This window comes from Hyla sarda, unplaced genomic scaffold, assembly GCF_029499605.1.
Source record: "Hyla sarda isolate aHylSar1 unplaced genomic scaffold, aHylSar1.hap1 scaffold_1075, whole genome shotgun sequence".
Classification (NCBI taxonomy): domain Eukaryota; kingdom Metazoa; phylum Chordata; class Amphibia; order Anura; family Hylidae; genus Hyla; species Hyla sarda.
The window spans coordinates 1-18,434 of record NW_026607695.1 but is presented as its reverse complement, the minus strand read 5'-3'; the positions used below and the strand labels follow the sequence as shown (position 1 = coordinate 18,434).

Genomic DNA, 18,434 nt, shown 5'->3' with positions numbered 1-18,434 from the left:
AACCTGCTTAAATGAAGACAGCAGCAATTTCCACCCACCAGATCTAGGCAGTAGGGAGAAAAAGGAGTTTGAGACTGGTACGGTCAAAAAAGAGGAGACGGACTGGCCCATACGGGGATTGAACCTGCGACCTTGGCGTTATTAGCACCACGCTCTAACCAGCTGAGCTAACCGGCCATGTTGCGCATGTTGGCTGCCCCGGCCGACACCAGTGGGGATCTCACATGTGTCCCAGTCCTTAGAATAGGTACTGATAGCAGTGTGGAGAAAGGGAAGGGTGTCTCTTTCTCTGTCCTTGTCAGAGGCGACATCACGAGTGCTAGGGCTGACTGTGAACTGGGAACTGTATTCGAAACTTTATTCCACAAGAGAAGGAATCAGAAAGTATAGGAAATAACACGGCACCTGGAAGAGTTTGCAATCTAAAAGCCATAGGCCTTAGGCATGGGCTACACGGGGCCTTGTTGTAGCGCCAGTGATTGAGAGAAAGCTGCAGTCCGCATTTCAGCTGCAACTAACTCATGACTTTGGGCAAACGGGTCCCAGGTGACGAAATCAGTCGCTGACCGTCTACTTTACAAGTTATTGACTCTGGTATATGCTGTGCTGCAAACTAATGTCAGGAATCCATTGGATAAGGCTCTGGCCGTGGGCATCTCCCGTACGGACGTTTGTTTCCCCTGGCCAATCTCAGCGGGCTCCTTTCGGCATGTGGTTTCGGCCTATTCGCTCCATGGATTGGGGATATCTACAGAGTTTTTCAGCTTAAACCTTTAGGAAACTGAGGTAGGATAAGTGTGGGTTCTCTCGGTGCAACAACTTAATGGCTTCTTTTTTTGTAGATCTCTTTTTAAATTTCCATCTTTATTTCCATGGAGTCTCTGGAGACTTAAGACTTTGGTTTCTTTCTACCTTTAAGGTTCCTGACGCTCTCTCTAGGATTTTACCTCCTTTTTCCTTAGTTTTCTAACTCATGACTTTGGGAAAAAGGGTCCCAGGTGACAAAATCAGTCGCTGAACGTCTACGTTATGCTATGCTGCAAACTAATGTCAGGAATCCATTAAATAAGGCTCTGTCCGTGGGCATCTCCCGTACGGACATTTGTTTCCCCTGGCCAATCTACAGAGTTTTTCAGCTTAAACCTTCAGGAAACTGAGGTAGGATAAGTGTGGGTTCTCTCTGTGCAACGACTTAATGGCTTCTTTTTTTGTAGATCTCTTTTTAAAATTCCATCTTTATTTCCATGGAGACTCTGGAGACTCTGGAGACTTTGGATTCCTTTTTCCTGAGTTTTCTTTGGTGCACAAAGAAAACAATTGCCTCCCCGTCGGGGAATCGAACCCCGGTCTCCCGCGTGACAGGCGGGGATACTCACCACTATACTAACGAGGAATGGGTATGGTGCTTGCCATCACGGTAACCTGCTTAAATGAAGACAGCAGCAATTTCCACCCACCAGATCTAGGCAGTAGGGAGAAAAAGGAGTTTGAGACTGGTACGGTCAAAAAAGAGGAGACGGACTGGCCCGTACGGGGATCGAACCCGCGACCTTGGCGTTATTAGCACCACGCTCTAACCAGCTGAGCTAACCGGCCATGTTGCGCATGTTGGCTGCCCCGGCCGACACCAGTGGGGATCTCACATGTGTCCCAGTCCTTAGAATAGGTACTGATAGCAGTGTGGAGAAAGGGAAGGGTGTCTCTTTCTCTGTCCTTGTCAGAGGCGACATCACGAGTGCTAGGGCTGACTGTGAACTGGGAACTGTATTCGAAACTTTATTCCACAAGAGAAGGAATCAGAAAGTATAGGAAATAACACGGCACCTGGAAGAGTTTGCAATCTAAAAGCCATAGGCCTTAGGCATGGGCTACACGGGGCCTTGTTGTAGCGCCAGTGATTGAGGGAAAGCTGCAGTCCGCATTTCAGCTGCAACTAACTCATGACTTTGGGCACACAGGTCCCAGGTGACGAAATCAGTCGCTGACCGTCTACTTTACAAGTTATTGACTCTGGTATATGCTGTGCTGCAAACTAATGTCAGGAATCCATTGGATAAGGCTCTGGCCGTGGGCATCTCCCGTACGGACGTTTGTTTCCCCTGGCCAATCTCAGCGGGCTCCTTTCGGCATGTGGTTTCGGCCTATTCGCTCCATGGATTGGGGATATCTACAGAGTTTTTCAGCTTAAACCTTAAGGAAACTGAGGTAGGATAAGTGTGGGTTCTCTCTGTGCAACGACTTAATGGCTTCTTTTTTTGTAGATCTCTTTTTAAAATTCCATCTTTATTTCCATGGAGACTCTGGAGACTCTGAAGACTTAAGACTTTGGATTCCTTTTTCCTGAGTTTTCTTTGGTGCACAAAGAAAAGAATTGCCTCCCCGTCGGGGAATCGAACCCCGGTCTCCCGCGTGACAGGCGGGGATACTCACCACTATACTAACGAGGAATGGGTATGGTGCTTGCCATCACGGTAACCTGCTTAAATGAAGACAGCAGCAATTTCCACCCACCAGATCTAGGCAGTAGGGAGAAAAAGGAGTTTGAGACTGGTACGGTCAAAAAAGAGGAGACGGACTGGCCCGTACGGGGATCGAACCCGCGACCTTGGCGTTATTAGCACCACGCTCTAAACAGCTGAGCTAACCGGCCATGTTGCGCATGTCGGCTGCCCCGGCCGACACCAGTGGGGATCTCACATGTGTCCCAGTCCTTAGAATAGGTACTGATAGCAGTGTGGAGAAAGGGAAGGGTGTCTCTTTCTCTGTCCTTGTCAGAGGCGACATCACGAGTGCTAGGGCTGACTGTGAACTGGGAACTGTATTCGAAACTTTATTCCACAAGAGAAGGAATCAGAAAGTATAGGAAATAACACGGCACCTGGAAGAGTTTGCAATCTAAAAGCCATAGGCCTTAGGCATGGGCTACACGGGGCCTTGTTGTAGCGCCAGTGATTGAGGGAAAGCTGCAGTCCGCATTTCAGCTGCAACTAACTCATGACTTTGGGCAAACGGGTCCCAGGTGACGAAATCAGTCGCTGACCGTCTACTTTACAAGTTATTGACTCTGGTATATGCTGTGCTGCAAACTAATGTCAGGAATCCATTGGATAAGGCTCTGGCCGTGGGCATCTCCCGTACGGACGTTTGTTTCCCCTGGCCAATCTCAGCGGGCTCCTTTCGGCATGTGGTTTCGGCCTATTCGCTCCATGGATTGGGGATATCTACAGAGTTTTTCAGCTTAAACCTTAAGGAAACTGAGGTAGGATAAGTGTGGGTTCTCTCGGTGCAACAACCTAATGGCTTCTTTTTTTGTAGATCTCTTTTTAAATTTCCATCTTTATTTCCATGGAGTCTCTGGAGACTTAAGACTTTGGTTTCTTTCTACCTTTAAGGTTCCTTACGCTCCCTCTAGGATTTTACCTCCTTTTTCCTTAGTTTTCTAACTCATGACTTTGGGAAAAAGGGTCCCAGGTGACAAAATCAGTCGCTGAACGTCTACGTTATGCTCTGCTGCAAACTAATGTCAGGAATCCATTAAATAAGGCTCTGTCCGTGGGCATCTCCCGTACGGACGTTTGTTTCCCCTGGCCAATCTCAGCGGGCTCCTTTCGGCATGTGGTTTCGGCCTATTCGCTCCATGGATTGGGGATATCTACAGAGTTTTTCAGCTTAAACCTTCAGGAAACTGAGGTAGGATAAGTGTGGGTTCTCTCTGTGCAACAACTTAATGGCTTCTTTTTTTGTAGATCTCTTTTTAAAATTCCATCTTTATTTCCATGGAGACTCTGGAGACTTAAGACTTTGGTTTCTTTCTACCTTTAAGGTTCCTTACGCTCCCTCTAGGATTTTACCTCCTTTTTCCTTAGTTTTCTAACTCATGACTTTGGGAAAAAGGGTCCCAGGTGACAAAATCAGTCGCTGAACGTCTACGTTATGCTCTGCTGCAAACTAATGTCAGGAATCCATTAAATAAGGCTCTGTCCGTGGGCATCTCCCGTACGGACGTTTGTTTCCCCTGGCCAATCTCAGCGGGCTCCTTTCGGCATGTGGTTTCGGCCTATTCGCTCCATGGATTGGGGATATCTACAGAGTTTTTCAGCTTAAACCTTAAGGAAACTGAGGTAGGATAAGTGTGGGTTCTCTCTGTGCAACAACTTAATGGCTTCTTTTTTTGTAGATCTCTTTTTAAAATTCCATCTTTATTTCCATGGAGACTCTGGAGACTCTGGAGACTTAAGACTTTGGATTCCTTTTTCCTGAGTTTTCTTTGGTGCACAAAGAAAAGAATTGCCTCCCCGTCGGGGAATCGAACCCCGGTCTCCCGCGTGACAGGCGGGGATACTCACCACTATACTAACGAGGAATGGGTATGGTTCTTGCCATCACGGTAACCTGCTTAAATGAAGACAGCAGCAATTTCCACCCACCAGATCTAGGCAGTAGGGAGAAAAAGGAGTTTGAGACTGGTACGGTCAAAAAAGAGGAGACGGACTGGCCCGTACGGGGATCGAACCCGCGACCTTGGTGTTATTAGCACCACGCTCTAAACAGCTGAGCTAACCGGCCATGTTGCGCATGTCGGCTGCCCCGGCCGACACCAGTGGGGATCTCACATGTGTCCCAGTCCTTAGAATAGGTACTGATAGCAGTGTGGAGAAAGGGAAGGGTGTCTCTTTCTCTGTCCTTGTCAGAGGCGACATCACGAGTGCTAGGGCTGACTGTGAACTGGGAACTGTATTCGAAACTTTATTCCACAAGAGAAGGAATCAGAAAGTATAGGAAATAACACGGCACCTGGAAGAGTTTGCAATCTAAAAGCCATAGGCCTTAGGCATGGGCTACACGGGGCCTTGTTGTAGCGCCAGTGATTGAGGGAAAGCTGCAGTCCGCATTTCAGCTGCAATTAACTCATGACTTTGGGCAAACGGGTCCCAGGTGACGAAATCAGTCGCTGACCGTCTACTTTACAAGTTATTGACTCTGGTATATGCTGTGCTGCAAACTAATGTCAGGAATCCATTGGATAAGGCTCTGGCCGTGGGCATCTCCCGTACGGACGTTTGTTTCCCCTGGCCAATCTCAGCGGGCTCCTTTCGGCATGTGGTTTCGGCCTATTCGCTCCATGGATTGGGGATATCTACAGAGTTTTTCAGCTTAAACCTTAAGGAAACTGAGGTAGGATAAGTGTGGGTTCTCTCGGTGCAACAACCTAATGGCTTCTTTTTTTGTAGATCTCTTTTTAAATTTCCATCTTTATTTCCATGGAGTCTCTGGAGACTTAAGACTTTGGTTTCTTTCTACCTTTAAGGTTCCTTACGCTCCCTCTAGGATTTTACCTCCTTTTTCCTTAGTTTTCTAACTCATGACTTTGGGAAAAAGGGTCCCAGGTGACAAAATCAGTCGCTGAACGTCTACGTTATGCTCTGCTGCAAACTAATGTCAGGAATCCATTAAATAAGGCTCTGTCCGTGGGCATCTCCCGTACGGACGTTTGTTTCCCCTGGCCAATCTCAGCGGGCTCCTTTCGGCATGTGGTTTCGGCCTATTCGCTCCATGGATTGGGGATATCTACAGAGTTTTTCAGCTTAAACCTTCAGGAAACTGAGGTAGGATAAGTGTGGGTTCTCTCTGTGCAACAACTTAATGGCTTCTTTTTTTGTAGATCTCTTTTTAAAATTCCATCTTTATTTCCATGGAGACTCTGGAGACTTAAGACTTTGGTTTCTTTCTACCTTTAAGGTTCCTTACGCTCCCTCTAGGATTTTACCTCCTTTTTCCTTAGTTTTCTAACTCATGACTTTGGGAAAAAGGGTCCCAGGTGACAAAATCAGTCGCTGAACGTCTACGTTATGCTCTGCTGCAAACTAATGTCAGGAATCCATTAAATAAGGCTCTGTCCGTGGGCATCTCCCGTACGGACGTTTGTTTCCCCTGGCCAATCTACAGAGTTTTTCAGCTTAAACCTTCAGGAAACTGAGGTAGGATAAGTGTGGGTCCTCTCTGTGCAACGACTTAATGGCTTCTTTTTTTGTAGATCTCTTTTTAAAATTCCATCTTTATTTCCATGGAGACTCTGGAGACTCTGGAGACTTAAGACTTTGGATTCCTTTTTCCTGAGTTTTCTTTGGTGCACAAAGAAAACAATTGCCTCCCCGTCGGGGAATCGAACCCCGGTCTCCCGCGTGACAGGCGGGGATACTCACCACTATACTAACGAGGAATGGGTATGGTGCTTGCCATCACGGTAACCTGCTTAAATGAAGACAGCAGCAATTTCCACCCACCAGATCTAGGCAGTAGGGAGAAAAAGGAGTTTGAGACTGGTACGGTCAAAAAAGAGGAGACGGACTGGCCCATACGGGGATCGAACCTGCGACCTTGGCGTTATTAGCACCACGCTCTAACCAGCTGAGCTAACCGGCCATGTTGCGCATGTTGGCTGCCCCGGCCGACACCAGTGGGGATCTCACATGTGTCCCAGTCCTTAGAATAGGTACTGATAGCAGTGTGGAGAAAGGGAAGGGTGTCTCTTTCTCTGTCCTTGTCAGAGGCGACATCACGAGTGCTAGGGCTGACTGTGAACTGGGAACTGTATTCGAAACTTTATTCCACAAGAGAAGGAATCAGAAAGTATAGGAAATAACACGGCACCTGGAAGAGTTTGCAATCTAAAAGCCATAGGCCTTAGGCATGGGCTACACGGGGCCTTGTTGTAGCGCCAGTGATTGAGGGAAAGCTGCAGTCCGCATTTCAGCTGCAACTAACTCATGACTTTGGGCACACAGGTCCCAGGTGACGAAATCAGTCGCTGACCGTCTACTTTACAAGTTATTGACTCTGGTATATGCTGTGCTGCAAACTAATGTCAGGAATCCATTGGATAAGGCTCTGGCCGTGGGCATCTCCCGTACGGACGTTTGTTTCCCCTGGCCAATCTCAGCGGGCTCCTTTCGGCATGTGGTTTCGGCCTATTCGCTCCATGGATTGGGGATATCTACAGAGTTTTTCAGCTTAAACCTTAAGGAAACTGAGGTAGGATAAGTGTGGGTTCTCTCGGTGCAACAACCTAATGGCTTCTTTTTTTGTAGATCTCTTTTTAAATTTCCATCTTTATTTCCATGGAGTCTCTGGAGACTTAAGACTTTGGTTTCTTTCTACCTTTAAGGTTCCTTACGCTCCCTCTAGGATTTTACCTCCTTTTTCCTTAGTTTTCTAACTCATGACTTTGGGAAAAAGGGTCCCAGGTGACAAAATCAGTCGCTGAACGTCTACGTTATGCTATGCTGCAAACTAATGTCAGGAATCCATTAAATAAGGCTCTGTCCGTGGGCATCTCCCGTACGGACATTTGTTTCCCCTGGCCAATCTACAGAGTTTTTCAGCTTAAACCTTCAGGAAACTGAGGTAGGATAAGTGTGGGTTCTCTCGGTGCAACGACTTAATGGCTTCTTTTTTTGTAGATCTCTTTTTAAAATTCCATCTTTATTTCCATGGAGACTCTGGAGACTCTGGAGACTTAAGACTTTGGATTCCTTTTTCCTGAGTTTTCTTTGGTGCACAAAGAAAACAATTGCCTCCCCGTCGGGGAATCGAACCCCGGTCTCCCGCGTGACAGGCGGGGATACTCACCACTATACTAACGAGGAATGGGTATGGTGCTTGCCATCACGGTAAGCTGCTTAAATGAAGACAGCAGCAATTTCCACCCACCAGATCTAGGCAGTAGGGAGAAAAAGGAGTTTGAGACTGGTACGGTCAAAAAAGAGGACACGGACTGGCCCGTACGGGGATCGAACCCGCGACCTTGGCGTTATTAGCACCACGCTCTAACCAGCTGAGCTAACCGGCCATGTTGCGCATGTTGGCTGCCCCGGCCGACACCAGTGGGGATCTCACATGTGTCCCAGTCCTTAGAATAGGTACTGATAGCAGTGTGGAGAAAGGGAAGGGTGTCTCTTTCTCTGTCCTTGTCAGAGGCGACATCACGAGTGCTAGGGCTGACTGTGAACTGGGAACTGTATTCGAAACTTTATTCCACAAGAGAAGGAATCAGAAAGTATAGGAAATAACACGGCACCTGGAAGAGTTTGCAATCTAAAAGCCATAGGCCTTAGGCATGGGCTACACGGGGCCTTGTTGTAGCGCCAGTGATTGAGGGAAAGCTGCAGTCCGCATTTCAGCTGCAACTAACTCAAGACTTTGGGCACACAGGTCCCAGGTGACGAAATCAGTCGCTGACCGTCTACTTTACAAGTTATTGACTCTGGTATATGCTGTGCTGCAAACTAATGTCAGGAATCCATTGGATAAGGCTCTGGCCGTGGGCATCTCCCGTACGGACGTTTGTTTCCCCTGGCCAATCTCAGCGGGCTCCTTTCGGCATGTGGTTTCGGCCTATTCGCTCCATGGATTGGGGATATCTACAGAGTTTTTCAGCTTAAACCTTAAGGAAACTGAGGTAGGATAAGTGTGGGTTCTCTCGGTGCAACAACCTAATGGCTTCTTTTTTTGTAGATCTCTTTTTAAATTTCCATCTTTATTTCCATGGAGTCTCTGGAGACTTAAGACTTTGGTTTCTTTCTACCTTTAAGGTTCCTTACGCTCCCTCTAGGATTTTACCTCCTTTTTCCTTAGTTTTCTAACTCATGACTTTGGGAAAAAGGGTCCCAGGTGACAAAATCAGTCGCTGAACGTCTACGTTATGCTATGCTGCAAACTAATGTCAGGAATCCATTAAATAAGGCTCTGTCCGTGGGCATCTCCCGTACGGACATTTGTTTCCCCTGGCCAATCTACAGAGTTTTTCAGCTTAAACCTTCAGGAAACTGAGGTAGGATAAGTGTGGGTTCTCTCTGTGCAACGACTTAATGGCTTCTTTTTTTGTAGATCTCTTTTTAAAATTCCATCTTTATTTCCATGGAGACTCTGGAGACTCTGGAGACTTAAGACTTTGGATTCCTTTTTCCTGAGTTTTCTTTGGTGCACAAAGAAAACAATTCCCTCCCCGTCGGGGAATCGAACCCCGGTCTCCCGCGTGACAGGCGGGGATACTCACCACTATACTAATGAGGAATGGGTATGGTGCTTGCCATCACGGTAACCTGCTTAAATGAAGACAGCAGCAATTTCCACCCACCAGATCTAGGCAGTAGGGAGAAAAAGGAGTTTGAGACTGGTACGGTCAAAAAAGAGGAGACGGACTGGCCCATACGGGGATCGAACCCGCGACCTTGGCGTTATTAGCACCACGCTCTAACCAGCTGAGCTAACCGGCCATGTTGCGCATGTTGGCTGCCCCGGCCGACACCAGTGGGGATCTCACATGTGTCCCAGTCCTTAGAATAGGTACTGATAGCAGTGTGGAGAAAGGGAAGGGTGTCTCTTTCTCTGTCCTTGTCAGAGGCGACATCACGAGTGCTAGGGCTGACTGTGAACTGGGAACTGTATTCGAAACTTTATTCCACAAGAGAAGGAATCAGAAAGTATAGGAAATAACACGGCACCTGGAAGAGTTTGCAATCTAAAAGCCATAGGCCTTAGGCATGGGCTACACGGGGCCTTGTTGTAGCGCCAGTGATTGAGAGAAAGCTGCAGTCCGCATTTCAGCTGCAACTAACTCATGACTTTGGGCAAACGGGTCCCAGGTGACGAAATCAGTCGCTGACCGTCTACTTTACAAGTTATTGACTCTGGTATATGCTGTGCTGCAAACTAATGTCAGGAATCCATTGGATAAGGCTCTGGCCGTGGGCATCTCCCGTACGGACGTTTGTTTCCCCTGGCCAATCTCAGCGGGCTCCTTTCGGCATGTGGTTTCGGCCTATTCGCTCCATGGATTGGGGATATCTACAGAGTTTTTCAGCTTAAACCTTTAGGAAACTGAGGTAGGATAAGTGTGGGTTCTCTCGGTGCAACAACTTAATGGCTTCTTTTTTTGTAGATCTCTTTTTAAATTTCCATCTTTATTTCCATGGAGTCTCTGGAGACTTAAGACTTTGGTTTCTTTCTACCTTTAAGGTTCCTTACGCTCCCTCTAGGATTTTACCTCCTTTTTCCTTAGTTTTCTAACTCATGACTTTGGGAAAAAGGGTCCCAGGTGACAAAATCAGTCGCTGAACGTCTACGTTATGCTCTGCTGCAAACTAATGTCAGGAATCCATTAAATAAGGCTCTGTCCGTGGGCATCTCCCGTACGGACGTTTGTTTCCCCTGGCCAATATCAGCGGGCTCCTTTCGGCATGTGGTTTCGGCCTATTCGCTCCATGGATTGGGGATATCTACAGAGTTTTTCAGCTTAAACCTTCAGGAAACTGAGGTAGGATAAGTGTGGGTTCTCTCTGTGCAACGACTTAATGGCTTCTTTTTTTGTAGATCTCTTCTTAAAATTCCATCTTTATTTCCATGGAGTCTCTGGAGACTCTGGAGACTTAAGACTTTGGATTCCTTTTTCCTGAGTTTTCTTTGGTGCACAAAGAAAAGAATTGCCTCCCCGTCGGGGAATCGAACCCCGGTCTCCCGCGTGACAGGCGGGGATACTCACCACTATACTAACGAGGAATGGGTATGGTGCTTGCCATCACGGTAACCTGCTTAAATGAAGACAGCAGCAATTTCCACCCACCAGATCTAGGCAGTAGGGAGAAAAAGGAGTTTGAGACTGGTACGGTCAAAAAAGAGGAGACGGACTGGCCCGTACGGGGATCGAACCCGTGACCTTGGCGTTATTAGCACCACGCTCTAACCAGCCGAGCTAACCGGCCATGTTGTGCATGTCGGCTGCCCCGGCCGACACCAGTGGGGATCTCACATGTGTCCCAGTCCTTAGAATAGGTACTGATAGCAGTACCTATAGGTACTTAAACCTTAAGGAAACTGAGGTAGGATAAGTGTGGGTTCTCTCGGTGCAACGACTTAATGGCTTCTTTTTTTGTAGATCTCTTTTTAAATTTCCATCTTTATTTCCATGGAGTCTCTGGAGACTTAAGACTTTGGTTTCTTTCTACCTTTAAGGTTCCTGACGCTCTCTCTAGGATTTTACCTCCTTTTTCCTTAGTTTTCTAACTCATGACTTTGGGAAAACGGGTCCCAGGTGACAAAATCAGTCGCTGAACGTCTACGTTATGCTCTGCTGCAAACTAATGTCAGGAATCCATTAAATAAGGCTCTGTCCGTGGGCATCTCCCGTACGGACGTTTGTTTCCCCTGGCCAATCTCAGCGGGCTCCTTTCGGCATGTGGTTTCGGCCTATTCGCTCCATGGATTGGGGATATCTACAGAGTTTTTCAGCTTAAACCTTCACTAAACTGAGGTAGGATAAGTGTGGGTTCTCTCGGTGGAACGACTTAATGGCTTCTTTTTTTGTAGATCTCTTTTTAAATTTCCATCTTTATTTCCATGGAGTCTCTGGAGACTTAAGACTTTGGTTTCTTTCTACCTTTAAGGTTCCTTACGCTCCCTCTAGGATTTTACCTCCTTTTTCCTTAGTTTTCTAACTCATGACTTTGGGAAAAAGGGTCCCAGGTGACAAAATCAGTCGCTGAACGTCTACGTTATGCTATGCTGCAAACTAATGTCAGGAATCCATTAAATAAGGCTCTGTCCGTGGGCATCTCCCGTACGGACGTTTGTTTCCCCTGGCCAATCTCAGCGGGCTCCTTTCGGCATGTGGTTTCGGCCTATTCGCTCCATGGATTGGGGATATCTACAGAGTTTTTCAGCTTAAACCTTCAGGAAACTGAGGTAGGATAAGTGTGGGTTCTCTCGGTGCAACGACTTAATGGCTTCTTTTTTTGTAGATCTCTTTTTAAAATTCCATCTTTATTTCCATGGAGACTCTGGAGACTCTGGAGACTTAAGACTTTGGATTCCTTTTTCCTGAGTTTTCTTTGGTGCACAAAGAAAACAATTGCCTCCCCGTCGGGGAATCGAACCCCGGTCTCCCGCGTGACAGGCGGGGATACTCACCACTATACTAACGAGGAATGGGTATGGTGCTTGCCATCACGGTAAGCTGCTTAAATGAAGACAGCAGCAATTTCCACCCACCAGATCTAGGCAGTAGGGAGAAAAAGGAGTTTGAGACTGGTACGGTCAAAAAAGAGGACACGGACTGGCCCGTACGGGGATCGAACCCGCGACCTTGGCGTTATTAGCACCACGCTCTAACCAGCTGAGCTAACCGGCCATGTTGCGCATGTTGGCTGCCCCGGCCGACACCAGTGGGGATCTCACATGTGTCCCAGTCCTTAGAATAGGTACTGATAGCAGTGTGGAGAAAGGGAAGGGTGTCTCTTTCTCTGTCCTTGTCAGAGGCGACATCACGAGTGCTAGGGCTGACTGTGAACTGGGAACTGTATTCGAAACTTTATTCCACAAGAGAAGGAATCAGAAAGTATAGGAAATAACACGGCACCTGGAAGAGTTTGCAATCTAAAAGCCATAGGCCTTAGGCATGGGCTACACGGGGCCTTGTTGTAGCGCCAGTGATTGAGGGAAAGCTGCAGTCCGCATTTCAGCTGCAACTAACTCAAGACTTTGGGCACACAGGTCCCAGGTGACGAAATCAGTCGCTGACCGTCTACTTTACAAGTTATTGACTCTGGTATATGCTGTGCTGCAAACTAATGTCAGGAATCCATTGGATAAGGCTCTGGCCGTGGGCATCTCCCGTACGGACGTTTGTTTCCCCTGGCCAATCTCAGCGGGCTCCTTTCGGCATGTGGTTTCGGCCTATTCGCTCCATGGATTGGGGATATCTACAGAGTTTTTCAGCTTAAACCTTAAGGAAACTGAGGTAGGATAAGTGTGGGTTCTCTCGGTGCAACAACCTAATGGCTTCTTTTTTTGTAGATCTCTTTTTAAATTTCCATCTTTATTTCCATGGAGTCTCTGGAGACTTAAGACTTTGGTTTCTTTCTACCTTTAAGGTTCCTTACGCTCCCTCTAGGATTTTACCTCCTTTTTCCTTAGTTTTCTAACTCATGACTTTGGGAAAAAGGGTCCCAGGTGACAAAATCAGTCGCTGAACGTCTACGTTATGCTCTGCTGCAAACTAATGTCAGGAATCCATTAAATAAGGCTCTGTCCGTGGGCATCTCCCGTACGGACGTTTGTTTCCCCTGGCCAATCTACAGAGTTTTTCAGCTTAAACCTTCAGGAAACTGAGGTAGGATAAGTGTGGGTTCTCTCTGTGCAACGACTTAATGGCTTCTTTTTTTGTAGATCTCTTTTTAAAATTCCATCTTTATTTCCATGGAGACTCTGGAGACTCTGGAGACTTAAGACTTTGGATTCCTTTTTCCTGAGTTTTCTTTGGTGCACAAAGAAAACAATTGCCTCCCCGTCGGGGAATCGAACCCCGGTCTCCCGCGTGACAGGCGGGGATACTCACCACTATACTAACGAGGAATGGGTACTGTGCTTGCCATCAGGGTAACCTGCTTAAATGAAGACAGCAGCAATTTCCACCCACCAGATCTAGGCAGTAGGGAGAAAAAGGAGTTTGAGACTGGTACGGTCAAAAAAGAGGAGACGGATTGGCCCGTACTGGGATCGAACCCGCAACCTTGGCGTTATTAGCACCACGCTCTAACCAGCTGAGCTAACCGGCCATGTTGCGCATGTCGGCTGCCCCGGCCGACACCAGTGGGGATCTCACATGTGTCCCAGTCCTTAGAATAGGTACTGATAGCAGTACCTATAGGTACTTAAACCTTAAGGAAACTGAGGTAGGATAAGTGTGGGTTCTCTCGGTGCAACGACTTAATGGCTTCTTTTTTTGTAGATCTCTTTTTAAATTTCCATCTTTATTTCCATGGAGTCTCTGGAGACTTAAGACTTTGGTTTCTTTCTACCTTTAAGGTTCCTGACGCTCTCTCTAGGATTTTACCTCCTTTTTCCTTAGTTTTCTAACTCATGACTTTGGGAAAACGGGTCCCAGGTGACAAAATCAGTCGCTGAACGTCTACGTTATGCTCTGCTGCAAACTAATGTCAGGAATCCATTAAATAAGGCTCTGTCCGTGGGCATCTCCCGTACGGACGTTTGTTTCCCCTGGCCAATCTCAGCGGGCTCCTTTCGGCATGTGGTTTCGGCCTATTCGCTCCATGGATTGGGGATATCTACAGAGTTTTTCAGCTTAAACCTTCACTAAACTGAGGTAGGATAAGTGTGGGTTCTCTCTGTGCAACGACTTAATGGCTTCTTTTTTTGTAGATCTCTTTTTAAAATTCCATCTTTATTTCCATGGAGACTCTGGAGACTTAAGACTTTGGATTCCTTTTTCCTGAGTTTTCTTTGGTGCACAAAGAAAACAATTGCCTCCCCGTCGGGGAATCGAACCCCGGTCTCCCGCGTGACAGGCGGGGATACTCACCACTATACTAACGAGGAATGGGTATGGTGCTTGCCATCACGGTAAGCTGCTTAAATGAAGACAGCAGCAATTTCCACCCACCAGATGTAGGCAGTAGGGAGAAAAAGGAGTTTGAGACTGGTACGGTCAAAAAAGAGGAGACGGACTGGCCCGTACGGGGATCGAACCCGCGACCTTGGCGTTATTAGCACCACGCTCTAACCAGCTGAGCTAACCGGCCATGTTGCGCATGTTGGCTGCCCCGGCCGACACCAGTGGGGATCTCACATGTGTCCCAGTCCTTAGAATAGGTACTGATAGCAGTGTGGAGAAAGGGAAGGGTGTCTCTTTCTCTGTCCTTGTCAGAGGCGACATCACGAGTGCTAGGGCTGACTGTGAACTGGGAACTGTATTCGAAACTTTATTCCACAAGAGAAGGAATCAGAAAGTATAGGAAATAACACGGCACCTGGAAGAGTTTGCAATCTAAAAGCCATAGGCCTTAGGCATGGGCTACACGGGGCCTTGTTGTAGCGCCAGTGATTGAGGGAAAGCTGCAGTCCGCATTTCAGCTGCAACTAACTCATGACTTTGGGCACACAGGTCCCAGGTGACGAAATCAGTCGCTGACCGTCTACTTTACAAGTTATTGACTCTGGTATATGCTGTGCTGCAAACTAATGTCAGGAATCCATTGGATAAGGCTCTGGCCGTGGGCATCTCCCGTACGGACGTTTGTTTCCCCTGGCCAATCTCAGCGGGCTCCTTTCGGCATGTGGTTTCGGCCTCTTCGCTCCATGGATTGGGGATATCTACAGAGTTTTTCAGCTTAAACCTTAAGGAAACTGAGATAGGATAAGTGTGGGTTCTCTCGGTGCAACAACTTAATGGCTTCTTTTTTTGTAGATCTCTTTTTAAATTTCCATCTTTATTTCCATGGAGTCTCTGGAGACTTAAGACTTTGGTTTCTTTCTACCTTTAAGGTTCCTTACGCTCCCTCTAGGATTTTACCCCCTTTTTCCTTAGTTTTCTAACTCATGACTTTGGGAAAAAGGGTCCTAGGTGACAAAATCAGTCGCTGAACGTCTACGTTATGCTCTGCTGCAAACTAATGTCAGGAATCCATTAAATAAGGCTCTGTCCGTGGGCATCTCCCGTACGGACGTTTGTTTCCCCTGGCCAATCTCAGCGGGCTCCTTTCGGCATGTGGTTTCGGCCTATTCGCTCCATGGATTGGGGATATCTACAGAGTTTTTCAGCTTAAACCTTCAGGAAACTGAGGTAGGATAAGTGTGGGTTCTCTCTGTGCAACAACTTAATGGCTTCTTTTTTTGTAGATCTCTTTTTAAATTTCCATCTTTATTTCCATGGAGTCTCTGGAGACTTAAGACTTTGGTTTCTTTCTACCTTTAAGGTTCCTTACGCTCCCTCTAGGATTTTACCTCCTTTTTCCTTAGTTTTCTAACTCATGACTTTGGGAAAAAGGGTCCCAGGTGACAAAATCAGTCGCTGAACGTCTACGTTATGCTATGCTGCAAACTAATGTCAGGAATCCATTAAATAAGGCTCTGTCCGTGGGCATCTCCCGTACGGACGTTTGTTTCCCCTGGCCAATCTACAGAGTTTTTCAGCTTAAACCTTCAGGAAACTGAGGTAGGATAAGTGTGGGTTCTCTCTCTGCAACGACTTAATGGCTTCTTTTTTTGTAGATCTCTCTTTAAAATTCCATCTTTATTTCCATGGAGACTCTGGAGACTCTGGAGACTTAAGACTTTGGATTCCTTTTTCCTGAGTTTTCTTTGGTGCACAAAGAAAACAATTGCCTCCCCGTCGGGGAATCGAACCCCGGTCTCCCGCGTGACAGGCGGGGATACTCACCACTATACTAACGAGGAATGTGTATGGTGCTTGCCATCACGGTAACCTGCTTAAATGAAGACAGCAGCAATTTCCACCCACCAGATCTAGGCAGTAGGGAGAAAAAGGAGTTTGAGACTGGTACGGTCAAAAAAGAGGAGACGGACTGGCCCGTACGGGGATCGAACCCGCGACCTTGGCGTTATTAGCACCACGCTCTAACCAGCTGAGCTAACCGGCCATGTTGCGCATGTTGGCTGCCCCGGCCGACACCAGTGGGGATCTCACATGTGTCCCAGTCCTTAGAATAGGTACTGATAGCAGTGTGGAGAAAGGGAAGGGTGTCTCTTTCTCTGTCCTTGTCAGAGGCGACATCACGAGTGCTAGGGCTGACTGTGAACTGGGAACTGTATTCGAAACTTTATTCCACAAGAGAAGGAATCAGAAAGTATAGGAAATAACACGGCACCTGGAAGAGTTTGCAATCTAAAAGCCATAGGCCTTAGGCATGGGCTACACGGGGCCTTGTTGTAGCGCCAGTGATTGAGGGAAAGCTGCAGTCCGCATTTCAGCTGCAACTAACTCATGACTTTGGGCACACAGGTCTCAGGTGACGAAATCAGTCGCTGACCGTCTACTTTACAAGTTATTGACTCTGGTATATGCTGTGCTGCAAACTAATGTCAGGAATCCATTGGATAAGGCTCTGGCCGTGGGCATCTCCCGTACGGACGTTTGTTTCCCCTGGCCAATCTCAGCGGGCTCCTTTCGGCATGTGGTTTCGGCCTATTCGCTCCATGGATTGGGGATATCTACAGAGTTTTTCAGCTTAAACCTTAAGGAAACTGAGGTAGGATAAGTGTGGGTTCTCTCGGTGCAACAACCTAATGGCTTCTTTTTTTGTAGATCTCTTTTTAAATTTCCATCTTTATTTCCATGGAGTCTCTGGAGACTTAAGACTTTGGTTTCTTTCTACCTTTAAGGTTCCTTACGCTCCCTCTAGGATTTTACCTCCTTTTTCCTTAGTTTTCTAACTCATGACTTTGGGAAAAAGGGTCCCAGGTGACAAAATCAGTCGCTGAACGTCTACGTTATGCTATGCTGCAAACTAATGTCAGGAATCCATTAAATAAGGCTCTGTCCGTGGGCATCTCCCGTACGGACATTTGTTTCCCCTGGCCAATCTACAGAGTTTTTCAGCTTAAACCTTCAGGAAACTGAGGTAGGATAAGTGTGGGTTCTCTCTGTGCAACGACTTAATGGCTTCTTTTTTTGTAGATCTCTTTTTAAAATTCCATCTTTATTTCCATGGAGACTCTGGAGACTCTGGAGACTTAAGACTTTGGATTCCTTTTTCCTGAGTTTTCTTTGGTGCACAAAGAAAACAATTGCCTCCCCGTCGGGGAATCGAACCCCGGTCTCCCGCGTGACAGGCGGGGATACTCACCACTATACTAACGAGGAAAGAGTATGGTGCTTGCCATCACGGTAACCTGCTTAAATGAAGACAGCAGCAATTTCCACCCACCAGATCTAGGCAGTAGGGAGAAAAAGGAGTTTGAGACTGGTACGGTCAAAAAAGAGGAGACGGACTGGCCCATACGGGGATCGAACCCGCGACCTTGGCGTTATTAGCACCACGCTCTAACCAGCTGAGCTAACCGGCCATGTTGCGCATGTTGGCTGCCCCGGCCGACACCAGTGGGGATCTCACATGTGTCCCAGTCCTTAGAATAGGTACTGATAGCAGTGTGGAGAAAGGGAAGGGTGTCTCTTTCTCTGTCCTTGTCAGAGGCGACATCACGAGTGCTAGGGCTGACTGTGAACTGGGAACTGTATTCGAAACTTTATTCCACAAGAGAAGGAATCAGAAAGTATAGGAAATAACACGGCACCTGGAAGAGTTTGCAATCTAAAAGCCATAGGCCTTAGGCATGGGCTACACGGGGCCTTGTTGTAGCGCCAGTGATTGAGGGAAAGCTGCAGTCCGCATTTCAGCTGCAACTAACTCATGACTTTGGGCAAACGGGTCCCAGGTGACGAAATCAGTCGCTGACCGTCTACTTTACAAGTTATTGACTCTGGTATATGCTGTGCTGCAAACTAATGTCAGGAATCCATTGGATAAGGCTCTGGCCGTGGGCATCTCCCGTACGGACGTTTGTTTCCCCTGGCCAATCTCAGCGGGCTCCTTTCGGCATGTGGTTTCGGCCTATTCGCTCCA

At 47.3% G+C, this 18,434-nt stretch overlaps 18 non-coding genes across 18 annotated transcripts; all 18 read right to left on the bottom strand.

Annotated features, from left to right (window-relative positions):
• Window positions 1-1,321: 1,321 nt before the first annotated feature.
• On the bottom strand, window positions 1,322-1,393 carry TRNAD-GUC (transfer RNA aspartic acid (anticodon GUC)). The gene has a single exon. It is a non-coding gene; the product is annotated as a tRNA-Asp (tRNA).
• Window positions 1,394-1,522: 129 nt separating this feature from the next.
• Window positions 1,523-1,596, bottom strand: TRNAI-AAU (transfer RNA isoleucine (anticodon AAU)). The gene has a single exon. It is a non-coding gene; the product is annotated as a tRNA-Ile (tRNA).
• Window positions 1,597-2,375: 779 nt separating this feature from the next.
• Window positions 2,376-2,447, bottom strand: TRNAD-GUC (transfer RNA aspartic acid (anticodon GUC)). The gene has a single exon. It is a non-coding gene; the product is annotated as a tRNA-Asp (tRNA).
• A 1,844-nt stretch (window positions 2,448-4,291) lies between these two features.
• On the bottom strand, window positions 4,292-4,363 carry TRNAD-GUC (transfer RNA aspartic acid (anticodon GUC)). Its single transcript has one exon. It is a non-coding gene; the product is annotated as a tRNA-Asp (tRNA).
• Window positions 4,364-6,148: 1,785 nt separating this feature from the next.
• Window positions 6,149-6,220, bottom strand: TRNAD-GUC (transfer RNA aspartic acid (anticodon GUC)). The gene has a single exon. It is a non-coding gene; the product is annotated as a tRNA-Asp (tRNA).
• Window positions 6,221-7,574: 1,354 nt separating this feature from the next.
• On the bottom strand, window positions 7,575-7,646 carry TRNAD-GUC (transfer RNA aspartic acid (anticodon GUC)). Its single transcript has one exon. It is a non-coding gene; the product is annotated as a tRNA-Asp (tRNA).
• Window positions 7,647-7,775: 129 nt separating this feature from the next.
• Window positions 7,776-7,849, bottom strand: TRNAI-AAU (transfer RNA isoleucine (anticodon AAU)). The gene has a single exon. It is a non-coding gene; the product is annotated as a tRNA-Ile (tRNA).
• Window positions 7,850-9,201: 1,352 nt separating this feature from the next.
• TRNAI-AAU (transfer RNA isoleucine (anticodon AAU)) lies at window positions 9,202-9,275 on the bottom strand. Its single transcript has one exon. It is a non-coding gene; the product is annotated as a tRNA-Ile (tRNA).
• Window positions 9,276-10,485: 1,210 nt separating this feature from the next.
• On the bottom strand, window positions 10,486-10,557 carry TRNAD-GUC (transfer RNA aspartic acid (anticodon GUC)). The gene has a single exon. It is a non-coding gene; the product is annotated as a tRNA-Asp (tRNA).
• A 1,352-nt stretch (window positions 10,558-11,909) lies between these two features.
• Window positions 11,910-11,981, bottom strand: TRNAD-GUC (transfer RNA aspartic acid (anticodon GUC)). The gene has a single exon. It is a non-coding gene; the product is annotated as a tRNA-Asp (tRNA).
• Window positions 11,982-12,110: 129 nt separating this feature from the next.
• TRNAI-AAU (transfer RNA isoleucine (anticodon AAU)) lies at window positions 12,111-12,184 on the bottom strand. The gene has a single exon. It is a non-coding gene; the product is annotated as a tRNA-Ile (tRNA).
• Window positions 12,185-13,335: 1,151 nt separating this feature from the next.
• Window positions 13,336-13,407, bottom strand: TRNAD-GUC (transfer RNA aspartic acid (anticodon GUC)). Its single transcript has one exon. It is a non-coding gene; the product is annotated as a tRNA-Asp (tRNA).
• Window positions 13,408-14,319: 912 nt separating this feature from the next.
• On the bottom strand, window positions 14,320-14,391 carry TRNAD-GUC (transfer RNA aspartic acid (anticodon GUC)). Its single transcript has one exon. It is a non-coding gene; the product is annotated as a tRNA-Asp (tRNA).
• A 129-nt stretch (window positions 14,392-14,520) lies between these two features.
• Window positions 14,521-14,594, bottom strand: TRNAI-AAU (transfer RNA isoleucine (anticodon AAU)). The gene has a single exon. It is a non-coding gene; the product is annotated as a tRNA-Ile (tRNA).
• Window positions 14,595-16,176: 1,582 nt separating this feature from the next.
• On the bottom strand, window positions 16,177-16,248 carry TRNAD-GUC (transfer RNA aspartic acid (anticodon GUC)). The gene has a single exon. It is a non-coding gene; the product is annotated as a tRNA-Asp (tRNA).
• Window positions 16,249-16,377: 129 nt separating this feature from the next.
• Window positions 16,378-16,451, bottom strand: TRNAI-AAU (transfer RNA isoleucine (anticodon AAU)). Its single transcript has one exon. It is a non-coding gene; the product is annotated as a tRNA-Ile (tRNA).
• A 1,151-nt stretch (window positions 16,452-17,602) lies between these two features.
• Window positions 17,603-17,674, bottom strand: TRNAD-GUC (transfer RNA aspartic acid (anticodon GUC)). Its single transcript has one exon. It is a non-coding gene; the product is annotated as a tRNA-Asp (tRNA).
• Window positions 17,675-17,803: 129 nt separating this feature from the next.
• On the bottom strand, window positions 17,804-17,877 carry TRNAI-AAU (transfer RNA isoleucine (anticodon AAU)). Its single transcript has one exon. It is a non-coding gene; the product is annotated as a tRNA-Ile (tRNA).
• Between the last annotated feature and the right edge of the window lie 557 nt (window positions 17,878-18,434).